At 42.7% G+C, this 27,734-nt stretch overlaps 1 long non-coding RNA gene across 1 annotated transcript in view; it reads left to right on the top strand.

Annotated features, from left to right (window-relative positions):
- Window positions 1-27,488, top strand: part of LOC128147508 (uncharacterized) — a 65,614-nt gene extending 38,126 nt beyond the window's left edge. Inside the window, exon 3 of the long non-coding RNA XR_008237032.1 lies at window positions 26,876-27,488. This is a non-coding gene — a long non-coding RNA (uncharacterized LOC128147508). The remainder of the gene's footprint in view (window positions 1-26,875) is intronic.
- Window positions 27,489-27,734: the final 246 nt, after the last annotated feature.

The raw sequence follows: 27,734 nt of genomic DNA, 5'->3' as shown, positions 1-27,734 counted from the left end.
AAAATAATAATACTAAAACAGGGAGTAAATGAGACCTCTTTACTTAGCACTAAAGCTGCCTAAAAGCCTAAGCCTGGTTTTTAAATGCCACTGGATACCTGCTAGGGGATACCAAAAATTAAAATATTTATAGCTTTCTGTTGATGTTATTTTCCTTTTAACAAACTATAAGTATGCTAAATGATTTGTGTTAATTATGATGCTTTGTATGAAAAGGACATTCCCTATTCAAGGCTACCAAATATTTTGGAAAGACTCAAATGAAACTTTGACGTTTTCTGCATAAGCTCAATAGAGAGAAGGAGTGTACAATGCCAATTTCTTCTAGTGTTAAAAAAAAAATAAAATTCCTAATTACTGAGATGTCTGCAGTGTACATATGTGACATGTCTCTGCAGTCAAAAATCCTCAAGGCTGAGGAGACCTTGCTCAGGCTGGGTAATTCTGGCCAATGGGCACCCCAAGGAATAAGAAAACATACACTGTATTAAAATGACCTGATGTAATTAAAAAAAAAAAAAATCTATTCTTTTAGGTCAATAATCAGTGTTTTATGGATTAAGAGCTGGTGATAAGAGGAGAAACCTTGGGTTTATGTGAAACTTGTTTCAAAATTCTAATACTAGGCTTAAAATTAGCCAGTTTGTGGGGTAGGAAACCATTTAGCACATCCTCCTCTCTCTCCTCAAAAGAGCCATCGATTCATCAGCCTCTTCTGAATTTATCAGTGCGATTCCCGGAGCGCACAGGCAGTAGGCGGAGATGGGAACGGTGGAGCGGTGTCCGTCCCGCGCAGGCTCAGCTCCCGCTGGCCGGCTGGCGGAGGATGGCACCGGCCGCGGTCCCCTTCACGTCTCTTGGGTTCATCGTAGGGTTGTGCTCGCTGCAGACCCCACGGCTTCTCCCATACCGTGGGCTAAACTGTTATTTGCTTTAAGAAGTTTGAATATGCAAACGCAAAATCAAAAGGTAATTTTGCTTTCTCAAATAGCACAGATTCTGTCGCACCAGTCCTTACTTTCTCTTTAACTGCAGTGAAGAAATGACATTCAGTACAGATGAAATGGGGTAAATAAAATAGATATATAACTGTTGTGCAGGTCCTAACTCAAAATAAATCACAGGTCATTATCTTTCCCTGTTGAGTTACAATAGTCTTAACAGCCCTACAACATATTATTGTTAGCCTGTTATTCTGTTAGCTCTCGTAATGACCCTTAGCTTTTGCTGATGCTTGCAAGAATACTTCCCCCCCCTCCCCGTGCTTTCGGCAGGAAACTATTCCGCTGCAGTGCAGGAGGGCCATTTCCTGTTTTTTTTCACTTTTTCTGTTCTCTTCTTGCAATATAGTATGTATGAGCTAAAACCAGCACAAGCTGCCACGCTCTGTGCCAGTGACCTGCGTCGGCACTGCGCCATAAACCGTACCTTGCACCCACTTTTACCAACCCCTTATCTTGGGGATGTCTCCTGCCCAGGGAGTTAATAAATGTGCATCCCTGCCTGTTCAAAGGGGAGCAGGGGCTTTCATGCCTTTTTCATGACAGAGCGTGCAAAATCCTCAATTTGGGGAGAGCAGGTCTGGGTGCACTGGACCTGCTCCTCCGGCAGCGCTGGCTGACGCTTCTGGTGCAGAGAGTGCGCTCATGCAATTTGGATTGATGGTGTTGGTGTCCCAACATAAAGAATTATATGGTGTGAAGAATGGAGGAGGATTGGGCTGGGAAAATTTTGCTGTTTGCTTTACTGCGTGTTGTACCAATGGGATCAGGTTTAGTCCCTTTCTCTAACAGGCAGGCATAGAGTTTGAGTTAGTAGAAAGCAGTACCTTTCAGAAATGGATTAAATATGGAAAACAAGGGCGCAAAGTTAATTTAAAAGGAACCTGACAAACGAACTTTATAATGATTTAGAAAGGCGTTCTCATTTGCTATTAATAGAAAACAGTAGAAAAAAATCGTAATATGCATTTTCCAATCATGAGACGTAAAACACAATTCTGGAAATACCTAAGGAAAAACTGTGTCAGTTTTGGACTAGTGGGTAATGATACAATTGTTAATAAAAGTGTGCTTTGTGTGGCTGCACGCAAGATTTTCAGCAAAATATTCCTGTGGGTATTTTTATGCATATTGAACATGGAAGAAAACACAGATTTTTTTTTTTTTCTTTTTTTCATAAAAAACCATTTTGTCCAGTAACGTTCAGTGGATGTTGCTATGAGGAAGAAATATAATTATTTTGAATGCTATCACTGAAAAGCCACTAACTGGCTAAATTTGCATATGACACGGTACCCACTAGAAGTAATTTTGCATGTACTTATCAGACAATTAGGTGATTCTTGTGCTAAGCCAAACCAATATTAGGAGAATAAACTTATAAGTAATATTAAGACTGTCAATAATGTGCTAGTTATAGCCTCTGCGTCTGGTATCCTTTCAGTTCAAGTCATGTGCAAATATAGAGGCTATAATAATTCCTGAAGAATTATTTTTGTACAATTTGTTCTAGCTTATAGGTTGGCTAATTTTCATCCTAGAACAGCTGTGGCCCACTATGAATTTTCCCAAACATATTTTTCAAATTAGAGCTTAAAAAAATGCACTGCACGTAAATCTAGTTTGCATATTTCTTTGAATAATGTAGTAAGCCACTTAATTATACATACATACAGATAACATACCTAAATATAGAAGCACTCCTCTGGAGGTTTATGTTGGGAAACTCACAAAATGTGAGATGCCACTGAAAACAGTTACTCCTTACCTGAGGGTCTGCCCTGGAAATGATCAGATATTCCCATTTCAAAAGTAGGACTTTGAAGCTTCCAGGAATACACCTGTAATCAGGTGGTTCTTGCAGGAGTTCAGGTCCTCCTCACATTAGACCAGACAAAAGTCCCATTAATCCATCCCATTGATGGGACTTGTATGGACCATTTCCTGAGTTTTGGGGCACCACAGCCTCGCTCCCCCATCCCACCCCATCCCCATCTCAGCTCCCACTCCCTGCTCAACCCTTTTTTTTTCTTCTTTCTGTGCACAAAGGCACAGTAAGAAAATGGTACATTATTTCACACGGTCAAGGTTTCTGTCAATGTCTATCCCAGCTAGTTTGCCATTATTTCTGTGGCTTTACAAAATTCACTAATTGGAAAGGTGGGAGCCTAAATTTTGTTTAATGTTAACTCTCCTTGTTTCTCCTGTGCTTTGAAACCTTGAATCCACCTTTTTGGAATGAAAAATAGCACTTTGACTTTCTCCAGTTTGCATTCTGTAACTTAAAGTCCCCATTCACCTCGCTTTTCTGTTCTGAAATGACATGGGGTAAGCGCTGAGATGTCAGGAGTAATTGCTTTTTTGTTAATGTGTGCCTAGCTCTGTTGTTGAATAACTAAAAATTAAAATTCAAGCTTGCTTAGAGCACCAGGCTTCCAACTATCACAAAAAAACTCATTAAACTTGTATGCTACCAATTGAAACAGGTTTTGGCAGGGAATCGGAATTCCACATAAGTCTAATTTTTTTTCCTCCCTAAGTGTTAAAATTTATATGCAGTTTTACATTAGTGTGGAAGATGCCACGAGTAATATCGATGTTAGAAGCCAACCAGGAAGCAGGTTCTGCTGGTAATAGGAGTGAGTGGGTAGCCATTATATTACATATAATAAAATGCTGGCTTAGTGTGTAATTTAAAATGAATGAATCAGAGTTACCATTCAGACTTAAACCTTCTGTTTTGGTTTGGTTCGATTTGACCTTTTGAAACCAGTTCTCCAGTTCTTAACCCAATGGGTGTTTTGTTCCTGGCACAGAGAGACAGCATTTTTTTTTCTCATGAGCAAAAAATATGCCCTTAAATAAAGATTTCAAGTTTTCAAATGTAACTGCAATCCTGTCAATTTAAAAGCAAATTGGGAACTGCTTACTTTGAGAACATAAATTCACATTAGGCATTCTGGTATCTCTGTGGGTGTATTACTTGCTTTATAGACTGCAGGTATGACTCAATCTCTTGTTTTCTGATTCAGACAGTTTTAGGTGACCCTACTGCAGGCTTGCAACTATCAAAACGATTAGTAGCAAACAAGGAACAAATTACCAAAATTAAGGTTTTTCAAAGATCATCTTTTAGTAAATCTAGAAATACATCGGATATATTTCTCACAATATGGACCCTTTTCTAGACAATGTTGCTTAAATGAAATGAAGTGTCTGAGTTAGAAAACAGTTCATATTCGGTTTCTCTGGGACACGTGTTTGGATGTCCTTCCTCAGTTTGAATTCCATATGTTACATTTTCAGACCTCTCCTCCCCGCGATACTATTCTGAGTTGTCACAGAGTGCCGCCTGACCTCTGCAATGTAATCTGGTCAATGCTGCTGAAAAAAGGCAAATGTTGTGCTTTTGCTCTCTCTTTGGTGCGGACTTAGTGGTAAGTATCTGTAGCAATAACTGAAAGTAAGTTTTCTAATTCAACAGCGTCTCAGACCCTGCAAAACCATCCTTACTCCTGTCCATCGTATCTGGGCATGAGTAAGCCCAAGAATCAGGGCATGGCTTTCCTTTCCTATTTCAAATCCCATAACCGAATCCTCCTGTCAAGAAGATTTAATGGGGAGCTTGTAGCTTGTAAACTGTAAGGCCACAGTTGAGCGAAGTTTCTTATATCCATAAAATCTCAGTATATCATTGCTATAGAGAGATTTCTGCTTAAAGCAACTTCTCCCGTCCACCACACCTCGTTGCACCAGCCCTCTGTTTGGATCTGGCATTGCACCTTGCAGCCTGGGGAGAATCACTGGCTCCTCTCCCTCATCTGGTCCCTGGGGATGTGGGGAATGACCCGGAGGCTTTTGGCTCATGCCTTTGGGGACGAGGATCGCAGGCTCAGGCCGGCATCACCTAGAGGCAGTGGAGCCCGGGTTTGTTACAGAGCACAACTTTCTCTGTCAAAATATGTGGAACAGCTGCTCGATCTGGGTGGTGAAAGCACAGCAACTAATGAGAAATATGGCATAAAATAAAAAAAAAAAAAAAGAGAGAGAAGTCAGTCCTGTTACTGGGTCAGGTCCTAGCCCGTGTAAAACCATTATCCTCAGTGAACTGCATCGATCTGCACCTGCTTGGGATGTGGCTTCCTGCGGCTTTATCTGTTTCTTCTCCTCTCGATGGTATTGGATTCTCCTCCCTAGGATGAGATTCAGATGGTTGTATCCCACAAATGCCTGGAAATGCAGCGTAAGTCAGCCCAGTCCTTTGAAGGAGACAGTATGTGTAAAATTATTTATTGAGAGTAAAACATCGACACACTACTTCAAACAAATCTGTTAATCTACAAATCAAGCAAACAACTCTGAGAATTAGCTGCTTTATTATAAAATGAGGTATTTAGCCATTTATTATTTACAAATAATTAGGGAGACAAATTGCTTCTTAATCAGTTCAACTGCAAGTACTTTTCAAAGTCATCTTTTTTTTTGCCAGCAGATCCTGAATCATGTGAATTTTTCACTTATTCCCTCTCCCACCTTGTGTAAGACTCTTTATTTTCTGGGTGCTCTCGAGAAAGGAATGAGGTTATATGAGCTCTGATACCAGTTGTAGACAAAGCCCCAGGACTCTTCCCTCGGTTCATCCTCCTTTGCTCTGACTCATCGTTGTGAGGGTTTGATGAGGATTTATTTTGATATATCAGTTCTTTTTGAAGGATGTGGGTTGTCTATTTTGCAGGTGCTAGAGATTAGCATAGTAATTAGCAGTCTCTTGAGTTAGAATTATATAGAGAAGTATATAGTGACTTGAAGTATTAAGTCCAAGTAACTAATTAGCAGGAAAGATCCTTCCTCTGGCCAGGAGCGGAGGCTGAGGTGGAGCTTGGCTCTGCAGACCGGCAGAGCCGAGGGCACGGTGGGCTCCAGCGGCGTTTGAGCTACCCCCGCAAGCGTTTTGCAGGGACGATGGGTGCAGAGCCTCCCCTTCCTCGAGCAGGGGAGGTGGGCAGCACGGCTCGCCGTCCCTCTCTCGCCTGGTAAACTCTGCGTGGTCGTCACAGCGGGGTATGGGCTCCACCGGCTGCTTTGCCTTTTCTTGCATCTCGCCGTCTCTCTCCCTTTTGGACTCTGTAGGGACATTGAATGGGAAAAAGCAGCGTGACTGGATTTGCCACATGGGAGAAGAGTCATGTACTGTAAAAGGAGAGGACAAATAGTAAGATATCAAGTTTTTGTAAAACAATACTTGGGAGCGTTTTGGAAAAGGAAAGGTTTTCCCCTAAAGGGCTCGCCTGCCTGCTTGCTAGCAGCTAACCAGGGAGGTGGCTTTGTGCTCCCCCCTGGAGCTGAGAGGGGCAGAGATGGTGCAAAGCGGGAGAAAATTGCAAGCGAGAAGGTGTGCAGTTTGAGCTTTTTTCTTACGGAGGGTGATGGGTGAGGTGCGTGCCTATGAGAGAGTGAGACGCCCAGATTCACCTGCTGCTCTGCGGGGTTGCCTGTACGGGTTTCCATCCCAAGTTGCTCTCAGCTGCACAGACAGAGTGGCTGCTGTGCTTTTAATTGATGGTCTGAAAGAATCGAAGCAGCAGAATCCATGGTGAGGATCTGAATGAACGGCCTGTGCTTTAGTAGAGCTTTGGGTAGCATCAGAGGAGAACTGGTTGTTCAGTATAAAGAGTTATTCCTCTAAGTATGAAAGCATTTGAAATCGGTTGTCACTGTTTCTGATCCATTCTTGCCTACAGGAAAAGGAAAAAAAAATATTCTTAGGCACTAAAAAATGACATGAGGAAAATTACCATTTCTGGTATGGTTGATCTAATTTCCTACTAGAAAAAGGATCAGAACAGAGATAAAGTGCACACCAATAGGGTACATGCAGTCTTGCCCGGGGGTAATCTGTTCAGCTGTTTCATCATACTGCGGTACACGAGGGCTGGATAACATTGTACAAATGAGATGATTTCTTCAAGAATATAAGTGCCATAATTTAGAAGTTGAAAAATTAAAAGTGTGAGAGCATGTAGTGCTAGTAAGAGTTACAGATGCATTTCAGCCTGGAGTTTTGGTGTATTTGCTGGGGAGAGTTGCCTGTCTCGGGAGAATTTCCCGCGTGAGCCGAGCAGTTAATGCTCACCCGCACCCGGTGCCGGTGGTGAAATGGAGCAACGACTGACGTGTTTCTAATTTGCACCCTTCCTTGCAAAGCTCGCTAATACATAGCTGCTAATAGTTAAAACTATGGTAGGCTGAGTTTCTGCCCTAACAGACAAATGCAATTTACTTCAAGTAAAGACAAATGACACACTTAGGGCATTAATATGTATGAATCACACCCACGTATGCCATATCTTGCTGTGTCTACCTTTTAAAATTAAAGCTGTGTTCGTGTTATAATACTCAAGTTGCACTTAGTGTTTGAAATCTTACTGTTTAAAGCTCATCCATCTTTACTGAGGCAAGTAGAGGTTTATAATGAGAGTTTTGGCTTACGTTTTGAAAGAATGCAAATTTGTGAAAAGTCTCTAATGAAATTACATGTAAAAAGTACAAAGGTGATAAAAACCTGTTGAAAAAAATCATATTACTAAGAATAAAATTGAGCTAAGTATGTTGATTTCTATGCAAAATTCTCAGTGTTTTTACATGTATACTACAAAATTTGCATTTATTTGTTAGACACGACAGAGGGATCTGTTCTGGTATCAAGCCACTTCTCTGAAGTAGTTGATTCCAGGATTTGACACATCATTTATGAACAGGATTACTGTGTATTCAGTCCCTGGACACCTATCAGAAAGGGCATGGTCTCTACAGGGCCAGGGACCTGCTCGTGAGCACCAGTGGCTGCCCTTCCATTCCTTGTTCACCCAGATTTTTGACTCCCCGTGTATTTATCTGCTCCTCATCCTGAACACTGTCTTTCAACATTTCAGGTGGAGCTGTGTGCCTCTAGCTCCCAGTGGGGTTATTCTTGGTTTCTGGACTCAGAATCCACTCCGTTGGCCCCAAGAGGTATTTTTCAATTGAATTTATTCATTTACACAGGTACACGTATGACTCGAAATGATCAACTAGTGCCTGTCAATGACCCAGTAATGAATTATTTTTCAAAGTTTACCCTTGAAATTTCCTTTTAGTGCCTTACAGTCAGAACTCTTTGAATGCCAGTTACTTTGGAAAGAGCTAATAAGTAAACCCACCCATTATTGATGCAACATATGGTCTACTAAGTCCCAGTGCTGGGAGAACTCATGCATCAACTTTTGTTCTTATTTAAAATATGTTTGAACCTTTAGTAGAGAGATGGGGAATAAGGAGAACTGCAAATGCAGAATCCCTCTGCAGCTTTAGCTATCTTCTGAAATTAGTCTTTGTTTTGGTTTTGCCCCTCTCTTGTCTTTTAATAAAACATTTTGACTTTGTAATGTGCTTTCCTTCGGACAAATGCTTGGCATTCAGTGGTGCTCTGACTTCGACTGGAGGCATGTCAGAAAATCAGAAATCAGCCGAAGTTACTGCGGTGTCACAACGTGTGAACATCTCCCCCCTTGTCTCTGGTTGATAGTTCAGTGTATATTTAAACTTTCATCAACATAAAATCAGCATGATAAATTTGTAATAAACTGCATGTCATTAGCACATTTTAATTGTCAGGACTTTGTGAACAAAAGGCTTCTGAGGACAGACATATTTCAGCATTTTATTTACAATTTACAGCGAATATCCATAAATATTAGATCTTAATTTAAGGTTATGCAAAAAGGTTGATTTTTTTTTTTTTTTTTTAAATGACAGAAAATCCTCTAATGCTTCACCTAAGCAGGAAGGCTGTGGTATGAACTCTCTCTCTTTCTCTCTGTTTTCCCTCTCTTGGCAGTTACTCTGGGTGGTCCAGATGTCTGGAGGGGATGCGCAGCCCCTGGTGCGAAGCGGGCAGGAGCAACCGCCCCACTGATGTCCCAGCTCTCCCGGGACTGCTCCTGCCTGCTCCTGCCTGCTCCCTGCTGCTTCTGCTGCTCCGGCCGAGCAGGAGGTTGCCGGCAGCTACTTTGGCGGCGGTGAAAGAGGAGGGCAGTCTGGCTGGGATGGTCCCTGGGAACAACCCTTACCTTTGACTTTTTTTTAGTCTGGTCAGACACACAAATTTCCACTTCTATTTGTCCAAAGCAGAATGCTGTTAGGAGCCGGTTATGATACGCCAAACCAACCCCTGAAATCTGGAAGCATTCATCTATTTGAAAAATGCTTTATAAAAGTTATCTTTTCGCCTTTTGTACCTCTCAGCCAGATCAAGCATATACACATGAAACATCTCAGTGAAATCAGAAGCAATGCAGTTGTTAATTAAATGGATGCTTTTATACCACAATACATCTGGTTGTGTAAGTCAAACGTTTATTGAGTATCTATAATGGACAGAAATAAAACTTGATTTAAAATACATAGGTTTACAAGTGAAAAAGATGGAGGGATCTCATACTTCAGACTATTATTTTGTTTTTCTCTGCTGCTTTCTAGAACTGGAACAATACAAGAACTGTCTCGGGCTATCGATTTGTAAAGTCATATCTAGAAACTAAGAAAAAAATAAATCGCAAAGACAATCAGGACTTTCTTGGCTGATGTCAGTAGAAGGTAAATCTTTCATGGTGTTACAAGGTTGTGACGCCATCTGAACTGCTTTCAAAAAACCTGCACTTGCTTTTCCACATCAATAGTGGGAATCGAACCCAAGAGGTTTTGCCTTATAATTCAAGAACTTTTCCAGAAAACGCTTTGCCCCAAAGCTCTGGGTGTGTTTCACAAGCAGCATTTCTGGTGCTTCGTCTAGCTGTGCATATCTCTGTTTTTGCACAGCTTTTTGGTGTTTCCTTCAGTTTTATTTTGCAAAACTAATGTGTGAAAGCGTACTGGGAGACCCTCAGAGGTGGAGGTGCCCATCGGAGCCCTCAACCTCTGCCTCCTGCACCGCTCTCTGCAGAAGCACTTGGCTCCTGCTCCACGGCCCCTGCCCTGTCTCTCCAGGAAAACCCTTCTCTGACAAGTGACCTTTATTGGCTTGCCCATCAATATACAAACAGGCATTTAATTCCCCCTTATTTATCCTGAACAAACGGCCTGCTTTCGGCCCATTGACACTCATTCATTATCCGGAAGAGGTTCATTATCCAGGATCAACCTGTTGATTTCAGTGAAAGAAAAAAATACAACTCTCTCTGTGACAGACTGTAATTTTAAAGATGCTGCTTTCAGGGTCAACGATCAAGTCCTGCTTATGCTTCTTAGTATGGAAATATCAGGAGATAGACTCAGGGATGACAGCAGAAGCAAAGCGACAGTAAGAAGAAAGGGTTTATTTGGGGTTGTTTTTCACTATTGCTGTTAAAATGTGGCATGTTGACATGTGTAAGAGCAGCCTGACCAAGTCCCCTTCCCACCTGGCAGGTTTCTCAGTCCTCAATGGTGGGCAGAGTTAGGAGGGGGCTGGAAGCTCAGAGGATTGCACCTTATCTCGAAGGAGAGTATCCCATCTGAGACCAGGCTGCAGCTTTTGTGATCTCGTGTGAATGTAAAACCAGATGAAAACCAGGTTCTCCAGAGCTGCAGCTTCCAGCACACATAAGGACAAGGCTTAGCACCTTTATTGTCAGGGCTATGTGTAAAAAAAACTATCTGAAGTTATAATGGCTATCTTTTCACAAATTTCTACAGCATCTCATTTTTCCATGCTTTTCTCTTTCTGAAAGCCTCATTAGGACCTTGACTTTCCACAGCATGCAGAGCAGAGAGAAAGCGTAAGAACTGAAGTCTGCTGCCCGTTAGCATCGCCTGCCAGAGGACTGACCTTGCCGCATCCGCTGGGTGAGGTGGGCGACTGCCTGCGACCCTCCGTGTAACGTGCTGGCAGAGGCAGGAATGCGGGGGACAGGTACCTCAGCCTTCACAAGGGGAACATAAACTTTGTTTGGATTTGGTCCTAGTTCAGGAACAGACCGGTTGAGTATCATGAAGTTCACTAATGGAGATACTTTCTGAAAATTCAGCAAGTGAGGCCAGTAGCATGCATCTTATTTAAGATTAAACTCGTTATTTCTCTTACAGATGCAAATGTGAAGTATGTTATCTAACTTAGACTCTGAATTTTAAATCTCTCATGTCTGACATTTAAGTATATGTCCTCTCCCTTTTTGAGACTACATTATTCTCATATTATAGATTTATGACAAAAAGACATCTCCTATATACTTGATAGCTGCTTTGCATATTATGCTGTTGAATGTTGGAATAGATGAATAGATTTAATAAGAAGCTGAATGTATCACCATAAAGGAGCCAAGTTATGACAGCTGAAGAGCACAGTAAAATTGGAAGAGTGCGGTGCGAAGGGGCTTATCATCTGCTAAAGATGGATTGGAAATGGAGTTGTAGACACACACGTGCAGGTATACGCACAGACACACATGCACAAACTACCCCTGCTTTTCTGGAGAACAAGGCACCCAAATTGTAATCATCACAGCAGCTGGTACTTTGCCTTGATAATATTGACTATTTGATTGGAAAACAGCTCTTTGTTTTCAGTTAGGAAGAAATAAGAAATTAATCCAGTCAAAAGTAAAGCATATTGAAAAGCTGACACTGTGCTTTAAGATTTGGGCTTACGGGATATTTAAAACGCGATTATTCCTTCCCAAAGCTTCAGGCTGATATTGAATGCATTGCCCATTGACTTCAAGGAAAAGAGGGTAGGTCCCCAGTAGACATCCAGCATTTTATGTAATTAATGATCAATGTTTTATTAAAAATGTAAGTCAGTTTAATGAAAATAAATACAGCTGGTGCTTGGATAACAAAAAAGTTCAAATAATTAATTGTTATTGCAAAGTGTGGATCTTGAATTACCAAAGCATGTCAGCACTCTCTTGTTTCATATTAGTACTGTGTTTGTACTGATTTCAGCATTTACATAAAATCTGGCAGGTCATTAATTCCCTTTCTGTGTGGGTCCTTCTGCACAGCTGGCAACAGAGTTCAGCCATCAGGGACAAGAAGGAGCTGTGGTGTACCTGGAAGCATCCTGCCCGATGCAGGAGCAGTTCCTGACACCCCGCCTGGGGCCAAGAGTTACCTTGATTGTTGTTCCTGCTTTGCTCTCCAAATAAAAAACCAGTGAAATTATATCATGGTTTAGGCTGGCCCAACATGAAATCTGTTACTTTTCTTGCAGAAACAAAACAACAAATGTTGTTGTATTTTTTTTCTGTTTTGCAGCATTTTAAGAAAAGAGGCAAATCAACAAAAAGGAAATTCTAAACTTAAGAACCACCAAAAAATACCAACAACAAAACCCCTGCAGCTTTCCCATGCTTATTTCTTATTAATCCATTTGTTAATCAATTGTTGACTCTTAACCAAGATATGTTTTTTATATCTGGGTTCAAACATTTCCTCTGCCTGAGGTACGTGAATGCATTTCTTCTACATCATCTCTGTGCATCCCCCCAAAAGGGGGACTTTGTGGGGAATTTGTCTGGCTGCTGCCACAGAGGGCATGGGGGCTTTGTTACAGCACTTGTGCAGGGATGCGACACTCCCTTTCCTGCCCGAGCCAATATTCAAGTATACGTCTTCAGAGATAATAGCTCAAATCAATCCAAGCACGCCTGGATTTTCTCTACGCAAAGGTGAGCCTATGCGGTAAAGGCACTTTGCCTCTCTTCCTCCATGCTGCAGAGCCAGGAGGTGGTGGGTTATGTGCACAAATGCCTCTGTGTTTTCCTGAGCTCTGTGAATTTTTCCTTACAAGAAAACCATGATTTTTTCCATTTCCATCTTTGTGAATCAGCAAGGTCAGGTTTTCTTTTCATCCAGTGTATTCAGGAAAGAGGCATGTGGTGCTGCGCCTGGAGCATCTGGGTTTCTCCAACCTGATTGTTGATTCAGTTCCACTTGCACAACTTGCCGTGGAAGAGGAGCATATGGCCATTTTCTTCTTCATTATACACTTGGTCCAGGTCGGATCCGTTAGGATTCTTTAGTTTTTCTACAGACAGAAAGAAACCATGCTACTGCAGAGAGAGGTAGCATCAGCAGGATGTGATGGAGATTATGCTGATCCTTAAAGCAAACAAATCACGTTTTGAAGATTCAGATACACGCTTTCAGGTGCCTGTAACTCAAAGCTTATAGAGAAGAGATTGCCCTGAGCTCCATCAGGGCTGAAATAAACCCTCAATAGTCCTTACAACACACCAGAAGAGATACCTGTGAAAGGCTGGAGCGCAGCGGTGCCATGCACAGAGGAACTCTGCTTAGTGCTTCATTGTCATTTTTTTCCCTCAAAATTAGAGATGACAGATGCTGTTCCTTAAATAGGATTTGTTTTTTCCGCACACTTGTTTTGTTGAAGGCAATCAAGCCAAGAGGTTTGTTAGAGTGTGTTTTGGCACAGTTTGCTGTGGGGCTCTCCGTGTGCCTCTCGGGAAGGTGTTATGATGTGCATGAGAAAGCAGGCTCAGAGAGCTTTTCGCTCATGCCATAATGTTTAATTCCCAGTTTGGGCACCGCTCTGTGCTGAACTTAGAAATTGCTCTAAAGCCAGACTGAGGTGATGGTGTGCTGCAAGGTGATGTGCACTTTTTGACTTTACATTAGTCTGAGTTTTTTGCTGGAAAAGTAAGAATTTAAAGAATTTGAAGAGTATAATGTGGATGTTGAGGGATTTTGAACTGCCCACGTTGTGACTGATTGTAGGTTCACTGTCAGGTCATGCATTCATGGGGTATTTTGTTGATGTCAATGGAATTGCAAGGACATGAAACTGCTGTGACAGGAGACTGAAGCCCTTTGTAAAAATGAGTGATCTTCACCAGAAACCTGGTACATCTGCGTGAAAACTCTATCCAGCTTGGTCTGTTTCCTTTTTCTTTTAGAATACAATTAGGAGTGACTTTTTGTCGTGCCCCAAATTGAAGGTTTCAAGAAATATCTTGTTCTGGTGGGAGTCAAAGCCCTGACCTTTTTATGCTACCTGGAAGATGGGGAAGGAGTAGTTTTGGTCTGGGTGGTGGGAGAGGTGGGTGGTGATGAGCGGTTGCACACCCACACTGTGGTGACAGTGGGATGTACCACGTGGAGCAGCGCTTGGAAAATGGTGGAAAAGCACAGAATCGTTTAGGTTGGAAAAGACCTTTAAGATCTTGGTCCTATTGGGCTGCTGATAGGCAGGTTAAGGCACGGACTCAGAGCTGGTCTCCACTCTGGTTTGAGAACCATTTTCCAGCAAAAGCTTCACAGAGCTGATGTGTTTCTACGAAAAGTTTTCACTTTGATGAATAAGCATTTTCTGATGGAAAAAGCACTTTGTGGGAAAATTCTTGATGAGAAATACTTTGCAGTGTTATTGAATTCCTCCCTTAGAGCTCTCGTTCCTAGCCAGCTGGTCTCCATCGTCAGTATTCAGCCATTCCTCTGAAACAGTATATGACATTTTCAAAGATAAAAAGAAAATTTAACCCACTTGTAATTTAATTGAGAGCTGGGCAAAGTATAATGTCACAAGTCATGACATGCAAATGATGTCATTTATATATATATATACACCTGAGCCTTCGTAGAGTGATGTTTGCTCTATCTTTGCTAATGGCCATGCTATTAAAAAAAAAGCTGAATGTGGGGGGTGGAGGCCAGGGGAGCCCCCAACCACCCATGTCTCCTCCGGGTGTGAAATGTTGTGTGCCCTTTCCTGGGCTCCCCTTTCTGCCTGGTGCAGCATATGGAGGGGACGAGGTGATTTCGTGGTCCCAAAGGAGTCGCCCGGGGCCAGCTGGGTCCGATTAATGGCTCTGGTCACTGCCAAAGGGCGTTCCTGAGGGGACGCAAATTGAGGCCACTTCACTTTTTGGAGCAGCATCAGCAAAATTTTAAAATACTCTTTGTTGTGAGCATAGCAATACAGCGTACTGTGCACAGGCAGGAATAGAGGATGGGGGGTAGCTTAAAATCTCTGGGTGGTAGGGGGAAGTGTTAATAAAACAGAACCATTTTACTAAAGAATGTTTTCCAACTAAATCTCTGTTCTGTGGAGAAAAACTGTTTCCCACTGAAGCTCGTTTGTAGTCATGACTTGGGGCTTAAGGATTTTTAACCTTTTTGTCACATCACTCCAGCCTGCAATGAAAGTCTCACCCCGGAGGCAAAACCGCCATTGCATTAAGGTGAGTGTATTAATCCCGAGAAATAACCAGTCCCCACAGGCTACAACGTGGTGGCATCTGCTCAGCAAACCAATTTAAATTCTTCCTGTTTTTTGATGGGTGTGAGACCAGGATCACCAACTTGCCTTGTGGGAGAGGAAAGTGGAATGAAGGTCCTTACATTAAATCAAATCCCGCTTAATGATTGCACATTTTGATTAAAAAAACCCAACCAGTGCTACCGTAAGCTGTGTGCCAGCCATAAAATTGTACACTTAAGACGTAATTGTACAATGAGTACATGTTTCATTTACGTGAAAGGCAAACAACTGAAATCCGACCCCTGGTCTTCATGTTTGATTAACATTAAAAGAGGCACCTTGGGGTTTGCGATGGAGCCAGCCGGAGCGCGGGGAGCGTGCTGCAGCTGCATTCCCGACGAGCAAACCGCAGAGCACTCCTGCGGAAGAGGAAAGCAGTAAATACCTTTCCTGCGACAGGTGGGTAGCTGTCTTCCACTCAGAATAAGTAAATGCAGACAGAAACCTTGGTTTTTGTGCCTGTGGTGATCCCAGTAAAATGAAATTATATATTCCCATCATAAATATTATTGTTTCAAAGCTAGTTCTGCTTTAGGGCTACTTCATTCTGCTTCCCCTTCCCACCGGAGTCCATTATAGATAACCTTATTTGTGTATGTATTTTTGGTTTCCTAGCAGTGAAGCACCTCGAGAATAAAAGGAACAAACGAGCAAAATGAACAGAAGTTCAAAACAAAGCTGGTACTCTGAAGGGAAGCCGAGCTGCTCTGACTGTTTAGCATTCATGCTATTTATTCCCCCAGTTTGCTGTGGTGGCTGCCTAAGACTTCCTGAATCATGGAATTAGTCAAATGGTTCTTGAAAGTTCGTTACTGCATTGTAATGGCTTTCTATCTTTGTTTACCACAAGAGTTCTCCTGTATAAGATGCTGGCTGAAGGATACATGCACATCCAGGTGAAATCAGATTCATACGTCAACACTGACGTTCTCTGGAGGGTTTGGGGAAATACTGTACGGTATTACACAGCCAGGGATGCACAACGCTGCAAAAGGGGCAAATGCTACGGTAGCTGCAAAAGCAGAGACAGCTTCCCAGCCAGCGATAAAAGAATTAGGGAAAACATCAACAACTTAGAAAATCAGAGGTTACAGAAATCTTGGACTCTCAAAGATAGCACGGGATCCAGTGAGAGGCCTGGAAATACTCCTATTTACCGGTCGCACAGTGCAGCGAACAGCTTTCACTCTGCGCTGCTTGTATCAGCTCTCGGTTATTTGAACAGCTTGGGCTTACCGGCTGCGTGAGGGTGTCCAGAAATCAGTATGTATGTAAAACCCATGCAGGGCTTGGACCTGGCCTGCCCTGCAGCGAGGTGAGGAGGGCTGGAGGGCAAACCTCCTGTTCGGGCTTTCAAGCCCAGCTTTGTCCAGCAAAGCTTCTGCTGCACTGCTGGGGGTGCAGGCAGGAGCTTCAGGGTGTTTGATTTGCACACTTCAGTGCTGAATGCTTTTGTTCCTATCCTAAACCATGCTGGAAATTTTCCATTAGAAGCCTCAGCTTAAAAATCCTCCATTGAATTATGGGGACACTTTATTTTAGGGCATTACTTGCTTTCTGACAAGAGCTCCTCTAATAAATGATAAACAAAACCCCACCACTTAAATCTCTTAAGAAATTCCTGTTTAATTAGAGGTGCTTTTGGGATTCCTTATTGTTCAGCTGTGTGAGTGCATTAAGTCATTTGCACTATTTTGTTATATTTATGATACAACAAATAACATGACCTATAAAGCATCCTTTCTATCTGCAAATATTATATAAGTGACAGACTGTGTTCAGGAGAAGTAATGAGATGTAGTTAGAGGGGAAAAAAGCCTCATTCAGAAGCGAGCCCATAAACTTTTCAACAGGCTTTAATAAAACATAACGCTAGCTTCTCGCTGCACCTATCACTCTTAAAACTGTTAAATCTCTATGGGCAGTTTAGCATTTGTCTAAGGGATTGCCTGAGCCTCCACAATACCCCCCCAAATGTGCAAAGAATCACCAATTCCAGCAATTCACTTCCACGAAAGCTGTTCACTTCTGATGTTAAGAGCAGGGCATGCTATTTGGGTAGGAAATGGAGGTGTCGAGGCAGCAGAAAGAGGAGCAATTTGGGCGGCGGAGCTCGCTCGGGGTGCTGGCGCTGGGAGCCGGGGGGGCAGGCGGGCAGGGGTGCCTGGCTGTGCTCCCCGTCCTGCCCACAGCCACCCTCAGCCGCCTTCACCAATTCCTCCTCTTTTCCTCTCGTTTCCGTAGCTTGCAGGAGAAGCCAGAACTGGTTAAGCGAGGGCCAAGGAAAGAGCAGGCTCACCGGCGGTGCCTCCCCTGCGAAACATAACATGTGGGTATGATATAGTTCCCCTGAATTTGATGAGTTTGTCTAAATTTGCTCCCTACGCTGCTCTGTAATTGTTTCTCCAAACAGTATTGGTTTACATCATCTCCTTTTCAGAGCTCGGTCTGACTGTATTCCTGTAACCTTTGAATTACAAAATATTTCAGTGTTTCTACATAAGCACATAAACTGAAATCCTACTCCTGAAATTAATCTGGGAAACATTTCCTTTGACCTTTAGGAGTACAGATGGCAGATAAATACCTTTCTGTTCCTGAGTATTGTCAGAGAGAGTTTTCTTCTCCTTCCTTCACCCCCCTCTTCCCTCCTCCGCAAAACCCCCTCACCCAAACATGAGTTTTATTCTGTGAATGCAGGCTGGTCTATTGGTCGTCGCCAGGACCTTCTGCACAGCACCCGTGCTGTCGGCAGCACTCGTGGGCAGGGACGCGGGAACTCCCAGCCCCGGCTCCGACCCGCTGCTCTTGCCATTCCCTGCTGGAACAGGCACTTCCTCGGGAGCCCTGACCAGGCTGAGTTTTGCTGGCTTAGGGAAACTTGTCTGTTGTGTTCTTGATTTGCCGCCTTTCTCTTGTGGAAGAGGAATTTGGTTACCTGACTTTTTTATAACTGTGTAGTTCAATACAAGCAGTTTCTAAAAGCTTTGTTCATGCTTTTGGGTCTGGCTGCCTGATTTACGCTCCCTTGGAGTCACTCCAGAAGCCAACATGTGCCGTCAGGTACTGGCGTTTTGGCATAAGGTTTTGCAAGGGTATAAATCAGTGGCAAAGTGCCCTTGGAAGACGCTTGACTGTCTTCTCCAATGCAGTAAGAGCTCCATTTGAGATGGATGTTTTATACGAGGAAATACGCTGAAACCCCAGCAAAGTTGGCATTTAATATCCCGCTTAGTTTTCCCAAAGGTTTTCTGATGGATTTATGAATTCACCCCTTACAATATGGCAGTGAATACCAAGGTAGTGATCTGCAGTGAATTGCCAATGTTCAGTTCTGGAACTCACTTTAGAAAAACCCCAAAGCCTGTCCTTAGATGACCGAAATAGCTTGAACTTTCCCTGTACACCTGGCTGTTGTGCTGTGGCTTGTGCCGGAGGGGCTGCCCGTCTGTCGGGGTAATGAGAGTGCTGCAAGTGTGACCTCGCCTCGAATTTGAACTTTAAGCTGTGTTTTTGAAAGGCCTGTGTATTTTGAAGTTATAGATTATTCTCTAAAAATTGCAGAGTACCGACATGGTTTCTCTTGCCTCCTGGTAGCTTAAAACAATGCAATTTACTACATTATGCTCTACGATACACAGAAGGCAACCACTTCTGATGACATCCTTTGGAGAACGCTTTCCTGTACTCTGTGGTTTATTTGTAATGTGAGCTGCAGTTTTCCAATGAAGTTTGGGGAGCGCAGCCGGTCGTTTGCTCCCCAGGGGGGCTGAGAGATGCCGTGAGGGCAGGGGGTCCCGTTCCCGGTGGTGCCGGTGCCCGCGGGGGGACGGACGGGCTGCGGGGCAGAAACAGCCCACCCGAGCGACTGTGGCTGCTGCTGCAGAAAATGTCGGTGGGATGGGAGAGCAGCTGTTTGGAGAGAAGCGGCCGTGCTGGAAAGCTGTGATATTCTTCAGGGTGAGGGTGTCAGATGTGATTTGCCTTTTGGAGGTGATATTCTGAAGCGAATCATGCAAACTCAATTTCCCACGTATAATTTTCAGACTTTGTTAGAGTCCTAAAAGGATGAAGAAAAGGCAGCAAACTGAGAGGAAGGAGCGTAGTAGAAGATACTGGGTCCTAAATTTTAACTGGCTTTATTTACTAAGTTTTTTTTCTTGCTGTGGAACAGTTTTCCTCCTGTCTAAATTTCTTCCCAAGTTTCTGAATATTATGATAGATAAAATGGTTTGTATTTTCACCTAATCCACAGAATCAGAAGAAATGTTTTTTATCAGATCATTCTACGGAACAAGTCTACATCAAATAAAAGAGATTTCACTTCTATAAGAACTATAAAAAGCACCCTGTGCCAGGGTTTCCATAGAGGTATTTTTTGTATGGTACAAACTCTATTACATATTTTAATTTCTTCTCTTTATGCCACAGAGTTGTAGAATCACTGGGAGAGTCTGTTTTATGCAGTTGGCCAGATTCAATAATCTATGTGATCCACCTTCCTTTACAATCTAGTACATAAACAGTGAAGGGATCTCCATCCATGAGCAGGGGAAGGCTGGCTGGCTGGGACAGATGAGACGCGGTGTGGGTCACCGCAGCCAAGGATCAAACCAGATTTCCTGGCTTCTGTTTTAAGTGGCATCAGAAAGTAATGAATCTTAATATTAATGTTCAAACTAGCTTTAAATATTGAATTTTAACCGTTTTTTTTTTTTCTTCTTTCTTTTTTCCCCATGAAAGAGAAGCCGAGTCATTAGGCAATGAGTTGGCTGCAGGAGAGCCCAGTCCTGCTGCATGCCCAGGGACTGCCCTGACCACAAGGTAGCAGGTCTCTCTCTGGTTGCTGGTGTATATTAAAGCATTTGCACGCAAAGTAGAAGGAAGACTAAATCCATGTTGGTGTGGCAACAGATATAAGTGAGTTTTTTCCAGACGGGAATGGGATTTTCAGCCCCAAGCCCCTGTTGGGAATTAGGCAGAGGCTGAAGCCCAGGTCCCACCTCCCACCAAGTGCCGACCCAGCCGGCACGCTGAGCCCAGGGCTAGGACAGGGCTAGGGACAGTGGGCAATCCTCTCCGGTCCTGAAAGGTCTTGTTTTTTTCTGCGATTCATTCAAAATGTGCTGATGCTCTGGTGCTCCCTGCGTGCTGCTGGGTGCACGCCGTGACCTTTGCTGAGGAGTCCCCAAATTGTGGGACAACCTCAGCGCAGAGGGCTGCCACGTTCAGCAGTGGAAAACACCGGTTCCCTTCAGTTTTAACTGTAGCCAAATGGGATTTTTTTTTTTTTTTTTCTTTGTGTAGCAAGTTTGGATTTTCTTTGTGTAGCATAACAGGAAATGAAATCAATAAAACTAAATCAACAAATCAGTCTTCCTTAGGAAAGTCCTTCTCTAGGAAAGTTAAAGAGCTTGAAAGAAATAAACCCAGTCTAAAACCCAACTTCATTTTTTGTTGCTGATTCTACCAAAACAAGCCACAGGCTAGGCAAGTCACATTTTTTTCTCCTTCAAATAAACACTTCTCTGTGCTTTCATAGAGTCTCAATTTTGATGCAACAACCACTTTTCCTCCCCCAAAAGCAACGCAGCCCCTAAAAAGAACTTTGTAGACTCTGTGTGGATGGCAAAGGATTTCTAACATGGCTGTGGCCAAACCATGAAGTTGACTGAAATAGAGAGTTGCTTTTCAGTTTCCCCAGTTGTCATGCTGGGCTCCATGTGCAGATCAGATCAAATGCTAAAACCTCACCCTGCTTCTATATATAGTTTTCAGTTCAGGTTTGTGTTCTCTGCATCCCTCCACTATTTTGTAACTGCTGTGCAAAATCACACATTCAAGACTTAGAGAAACCCTTGTTTACTTATTAAGATTTAAAAAAAAAATTCATTATAAGATATTTATTGAGATTTAAAGCAGTTGTTATGTCCTGCACATAAAAAAAAATTATGCAGGGAGCTGAAGCAAAAATGCATATTCTATTAACTAAGGAAGAATTTCATGCCTGCACCTTTCAGGTGTCAGCACTTCTTGTTTGCTATTACTTAACTGCGGAGCAGCAGCAACACATTTCAGATCACCTTTAGCAAAACCTGCAAGTCCAAACTTGCCCAGTGCGGTACCCCTAAAAACGTACAGTGAAAGATATTTGCTCTCCAGAGAAAATTACAGGGAGAGGGTCAAGAGAGAGCCGCAGCCTCTGCTGTGCTGCTATCTTGAACAGGACAGCACATTTAAATGCCTGGTTAGCAAACATCTCCATTACCAGCAAAATGCTAAAACAAAATAAAATTGAGATAAATTCTTGAATTACATCATAAAAATTAAGCTGCTTTCTAGGAACAGTAATTGTCTTACTGCAACTGAAATGAGGCACTTGAAATGCATGGCTGAAGAGAGTGAGTGGAAATATTTCTGTATCATACAGTAAGGGGGAATATTTCTGTATCAGTTAAAGTTCATGTGGGGTTATTCTTATTTCATGTTGTTTACTATCTGAAGATGAGGCAAGAAAACCTAAATGTTCAGGGACACTTTTTTTTTGAAGTTGTCTCCTGCATGCTAAAATTTGTGTTCTGTTGATCTCGCTTAGTGTTTAATCTTGTAAGGTGATATTTGATGAAGGAGGGAGGTGTGTATCTCACTGTTGCTACTGGCTTAGAGCTGTCCCCGGTGATCTTCTGTACACACAGACTCAGTAAACATCAATAGCTCCAGAACAACCCTAAATCATTTCTTATCCATTTATCCTTCTGGTGCACGGTACCTGTGCTAATTCCTCAGCCTCAAAATCTCTCCCACTGTCAGTAATATTGGAAAATCTATTGGTAAGATCTTTCTTCTGGGAAAAATCTCAAAAAATTTTATACCAGGACTGATAGGGTTTCCCTGGAGTACACCTGGAGTTCCTTTCTTGCAGGGAAAGCCCCCGAGCAGCCCAGCCCCAGCCTGGGGGCTGCGAGACCCACCGGGCACCCTTGGTCAGCGTGGGTCAGAGCAACTGGCTGCTGAAAGCTCCTCCAGTGCACGGTCCTCCACATCGAGTGCTGCAAAACAGTCTGAAAATGAGAATATATTCTGACTTTGCCTCTTGAAGCAAGAAGGCATTGCCTGTGGGGTCGGAAAATGGAAAGCTGCAACATGAGCATCTGTAATTTGCTTGGCCCAAATGAGGGTGGAGGATGGTGTGGAGGTCTTCATTACTCATTCCTTCTAAAAGTTTCCTGACCTTTTTAGTAATTTGCATTTATTAATTGATATTTTTGCATGAGAAAAGCTAATAAGAAGTATAACTTTGATCCCCTGGGCAGGCTGCCTTCCCTCCTGCCCATCGCATGTGCCTGCACGAGAGCGCAGGGATCACTGCTGGATGTAGGAGATGAAGGAGGTTTTTCTCTGCGCGCTGGAAATGCTGCGGGGGGATGTTTTCTTTCCCTTTTACTCAGAGGTAGAGATGTGGATGCACAATAGCCTGGAGCAGGTATTTTCCTAGCTGTAGTGTGCAACAAAAGTCTCTCTCAAAATAGCTCGTATTTGTTCGGCGTTCTTAACCTGTGACATTTTAGAAGAAAGAAAGTAAATTTTAGAAGAAGGTAAATCAGTATGCCCGGGCATCCATGGTTGTGCTGAGCTACCGTGTTGTGTTTTGAGGCCTAGCTGAAGTTTATAATCGCCAGCTTGTGATCTTTGGATGAAATATGTCATTTAAGATGAAATTATTATTACTAGCATTGATGATTTTGACATACAGTGTCCTGTAATGGCAACCGAAGCCACCATGCTGTTATCCAGAATGACCACGTTTCATCTCTGCTTGGCAATAGCGAAGCGTGCTTGCCATTGGGATGCTAAGTACGAAACGTAATTTGAATTTTTAGGATTTATTGAAGTCAAAGAAAAAGGCAGCGGTTCAGGAATCACTGGAAAACGCCGTTCTTAACAGGGAGGAGCGTACCTGAGCAGCAGATTATACCTTCCAGACATGCTTCATACGCGGTCAGCCCAGAGAGCTATAAACAGCCTTGATGTACGACAGGGTTTCCAGCACAGATCTCGCGTTGCTGGTGAGCCCGGGCGAGAAGGTACACGAGCAAAATACGACGGCCCTCTCCTCCGTCGACCTGGGAAGCACAAGACCTACACCTGCCAGGCTGGCGGAGGTCTCTTGGCCGCTGTGCAGCTCCCTGGCTCCGTGCAGGTCGCTCGGCCACCTCCGTCACTTCTCCACCAGAGCCTCCCGCGGCGGATGAGCCCTGCAGCCGGCTCCCCGTACCTGTGCCGCGGTCGCTGCCCCAGGTGAACAGTGCGGCTTTGCTTTCCGTAAGTGCTTTTTCCTCTGCCCAAAATGAATATTTTGCTCGGCCTTTCTCAGCGGGGGCACGGTAGAAAGAGCGTCCCTCTCGCTAACAGCAGTCGTAATGGATCCGAGCTCTTCTGGGAGCTGAGTTGGCATTTTGCAACATCTATTTTTAATGTTGGCCAAATATAAATAACTCCATTACAATTCTATTTGTGGTAAGAAATGAATGATTTGATTTAGAATAAATTGAGTCTAAGATGCCTGCTTGGCATTACACCGCGGGGTTGTATAGAGGCAGACTTTCTCTTGCAGTGCTTGCATTGACAGAAGCGCTCATGCCTGTGGGCAAATTAAACTTTTGTGGAAGAGAAATTAGTATTAAACAGTGCAGCCAGGGCAAGCTGAATTTGTACTTTTCATTGGTTTCTTTTTTGTTTTGCATACAGGAAGGAAAATTTTTCCAAAGAATCAATATAAGAAGTTTGATGTCAGTGGAAAAACTTGAATATAGAGCACCCTAGGATACTTATTAATAAAAGTTTAGGTGATTCTCCTAATTTCTGTAGTATATTTATTTAAATAATTTCTAGATCTGCAATAATTGCTGGAACTTGACTACCTGTGATGGAAAACATTAAAATGTAAAGCTTTGACCATTGCTAAAGTAAAATAACTGAATAAAACTGCACTTGCAGGTAGAAGCTTGTGACTTCTGTTACTGGTCACTTTTGCTGATTTTTAGTTGCTGTGCTGTACCGGGAGCTTCCCGCGCTCCAGGGAACTGTGCAACACTCAGCAGAGGAAAATGAAAACACGAAATCTCTAGAAACGACTGTCTTTGTCTTTGCTCTGCGTTGTAAATGAAAATGTCTGTACTAAAATAACAGGAAAACATTTCTGCAGGTAATTGTAAAAAAGAGTATGTACAATGTGTACATACATACATTTGCATGTACGTGTACAGTGTACATATTGACAATGAAGTTAATTTATCTGATGCAGTTACTGAAGGCAATATCCCTCAAAATCCGCCATGGTGCTCACAGCTCAGTTCCAGATCTTTAATAGCGGAACACGCCTCCCCTGTACACAAAAGTGTTATGGTTTTGGTCATAGCACTTCACTCTGTATGTAACAGGGCTGTGCCCTGAAACATTTTTTATTTGTCTGTATGAAGTCCAGACTGACCAGAAACCCTCTGCCTTCTTTATGTCGTGAAGTGCTGCATGATTTCAGAGTCTTTGCACTCGGTTATCCCTGCGGACAGGGACCCTGGGGAAGGTTTTGATGTCTCTGCGAGCACTTGGAGTCAAATGAAATTAAGGGCTGCTGGACACACAGTGGGTACATTTCTCATCATGCATACATCATATTACAAAGACATATTGCTAAGGCTGGAAAATCAAGTCCTTGAGGTTTGGGAAACACATTCTTGACTTAACATCTTTCTGTATTTGTGATGATTTACCTTTTAATTACGTGGTGATGGATACACTGTCCGTGTTGCTCACTACCTGACCCAGCACCCCCCTTATGCACACTACTTACACCCTCCTGTATAGCCAGAATTATGAATTTCTTCATGGGATCTCCCATAGTGCTGTTCCTGCTCATGCTGGAATGCTTCAGAAAGTTAATTAATTTTTTTCCCAACACTCCTGTGAGAGGGGGCATTATCCATGTTTTGTAGATAGAAAATTAAGGTACAGAAAGATTAAGGTCAAAAGCATCTATTAATTTTGCCAAATCTGACATGCCTCATAGCTGTTTTTTCAGACAACCTGGCACTATTACTTCCATATTTAATCAGAGAAATTGTAAAATATAGTACTGGAAGGGATATCAAGTCATGCAGTAATTCCCCTTGCCCTGGGTAAGATAAATTCTAGGATATCCAGGTAGGATAAATGCCTAACCCTTAATGATGGAGATTTTATTACTCTCCTAGTGGATCTATTCAAGTGTTTAACTATCCCTTGTACTTTGAAAGATTTTTGTAATGTCTGACTTCCACGTTCCTTGCTTCAATTTAAACCCATTACATTTTGCTCCTTCCCTGGCGAGCAGGAAAACCAGCTTATTTCCATTTTCTTTGCATCAGCCCTTTGCATATTTGAAGACTGTTATCATACCTCAATTTTTTTCCCCAGATAAAACAGCCAGCTTCTTCATCTTTCCTCGCAGGCAATGCTTTTGCCAGTCCTGACCGGTTTTGGTGCTTCCTTTGGGTGCGATACCTCCTTCCGCAACGCACTGCACCCAACGGGCCGCTCTCCCGGGTTGCTTTTATCCCCACACATGCTTTCCAGTGGACGTTTGGGTTTTTGTCTTCACTTTGTCATTCACTGCGGTCTCCAGAGCCTTTCCTGGAGAATAACATTTTAAAGAGTAATTCCTCTGTAATGTAATCAATTCTGTTGATGGAATTCATTATACCTCTGTAGGTGCAGCACTGCACTTGTCCTTGATGAATTGAACTCTACTTACACTATTTTCACTCAACAGGAAGCGACTATTGACTCCAGTTGCACCCCAGCACTTCTGCAAGTTGGATCTCAGTGTCTCAAATTGGATATCTGAAAATGTGAAACATTGGATTAATAAAAAGTTGGATTTGTGTGAGCTCCCCACGCGAGGGAGCTTCTGGAGGGGCAGGGAGAGAGGGCAAGCATCCGATGGTGAAATGCAAGATCATGTCATAACGTTCATGCTCAAAACAACCTCAGTTCTGGCATCGCCTCATTTTTAAGAGCTTTCCTTTTGTAACATGCATTTTTTTAATGTCACAATTTTTAATCTTATAATTACCTGGGATTTAAGAATAGCAAACTGCAAAAAAAAAAAAAAAAAAAAAGATTCCGCTTCTGCATCCTTACACAGGCATCCCTTGCACATGGTGGAAGAAGCCATGCAGTATATTCCCATTTTGAAAGTTTTTTTTTTTAGGAAAGCCATGAAGCCAGCTGCAGGAGAGGAGCAGAAGAGGAAGGGCTCCTGCTTTTCCAAAGTTTCTTGGAAATTGGGTTATCAAACTCAGAATTATGTAATGAATAAAATTCATACACAGAAACAGGTAGAAAAACACTCTGTGTATGGATAAAAATATTCTGTGGGCTTTTTTGTTTGTTTGTTTCAGAATCCATAGGAACCAATCAGGTATTTTTATTAGAATAATTGTTATTATTAAATGTCTAAGAAATATTTGGAATATTTCTTTCCAAGATCACTGAAATTTCCCTTTCTTTGGCCGGTGCCTTCTTTAATTTTTCTGTACAGTGATAAAGGTGTCCTGCCATATGTCAGCAACAGGAAGAACACCAAGTTTGCTCTTTGCCTGTTTCCCAGACATAACCTTTCCTTCCAACCACCTCTCACCACCCCCCCATCCTACCCAGCATAACCCCGCTGAGGAACACAATGGCATGCCAGCAGGCTTGTTCCAGGTAAATGTGGTTTGGAAAGACTAAAGAGAGCTGGGCACTTCATCCTCCCTGGCCCTGGCGGGCGCAGGCAGGTGGCCTCGAATCCTGACACCGCGAGGAGCAGTTTGTGCCAAGTGATGTCTTCATGCATCGGGAAGGCAGATAACAGAGGTGCAAGATTTTTTATTTAGCAGAATAAGTTCTGATATTAAAATTTAGGATATAATTACATCTTTGTTATGTCTTCATTTCAAACACCGCTCAGAAAATATTTTTTAAAAGCTCTTTTCATTGTATTTGGGGTTTTTGAATCTTAAAGCCGAGTTATGGCAGAATTGCACAGTGACTGTATCGCTAATAAGTAGTTCATCTATCTTCAAAGGTTCCTTTAAAGTTCTCCTAAGTTAATGTAAGAAGTAAAATCTGCACTAAGGGAAATGTAGGCTCCATGCAAATATATTTTACATTCTAGCACCATTCTCGCTAATGATTATGACACTACTTTTCTTTCAGGGAGATAAATCCTAACTGATAAATAAAGTAGCTTCCTTTTTTCTTATCGTTTGTGGGTTAATTTTTAGTCACAGCCACCGGACTTGTGGTTGTTATACCATACGCTTTCATCCTGTCAGACCTTTTTTACTTTCTTCTGAATTTTGCCTGTCACCAGGTGCATTCTTTTGGACAAGGGACAGGACAAATGGCTGGTGAGA

This window comes from Harpia harpyja, chromosome 10 (genome assembly GCF_026419915.1).
Source record: "Harpia harpyja isolate bHarHar1 chromosome 10, bHarHar1 primary haplotype, whole genome shotgun sequence".
Classification (NCBI taxonomy): Eukaryota; Metazoa; Chordata; class Aves; order Accipitriformes; family Accipitridae; genus Harpia; species Harpia harpyja.
The sequence above is the reverse complement of the archived record's forward strand: the minus strand, read 5'-3'. Positions and strand labels throughout refer to the sequence as shown.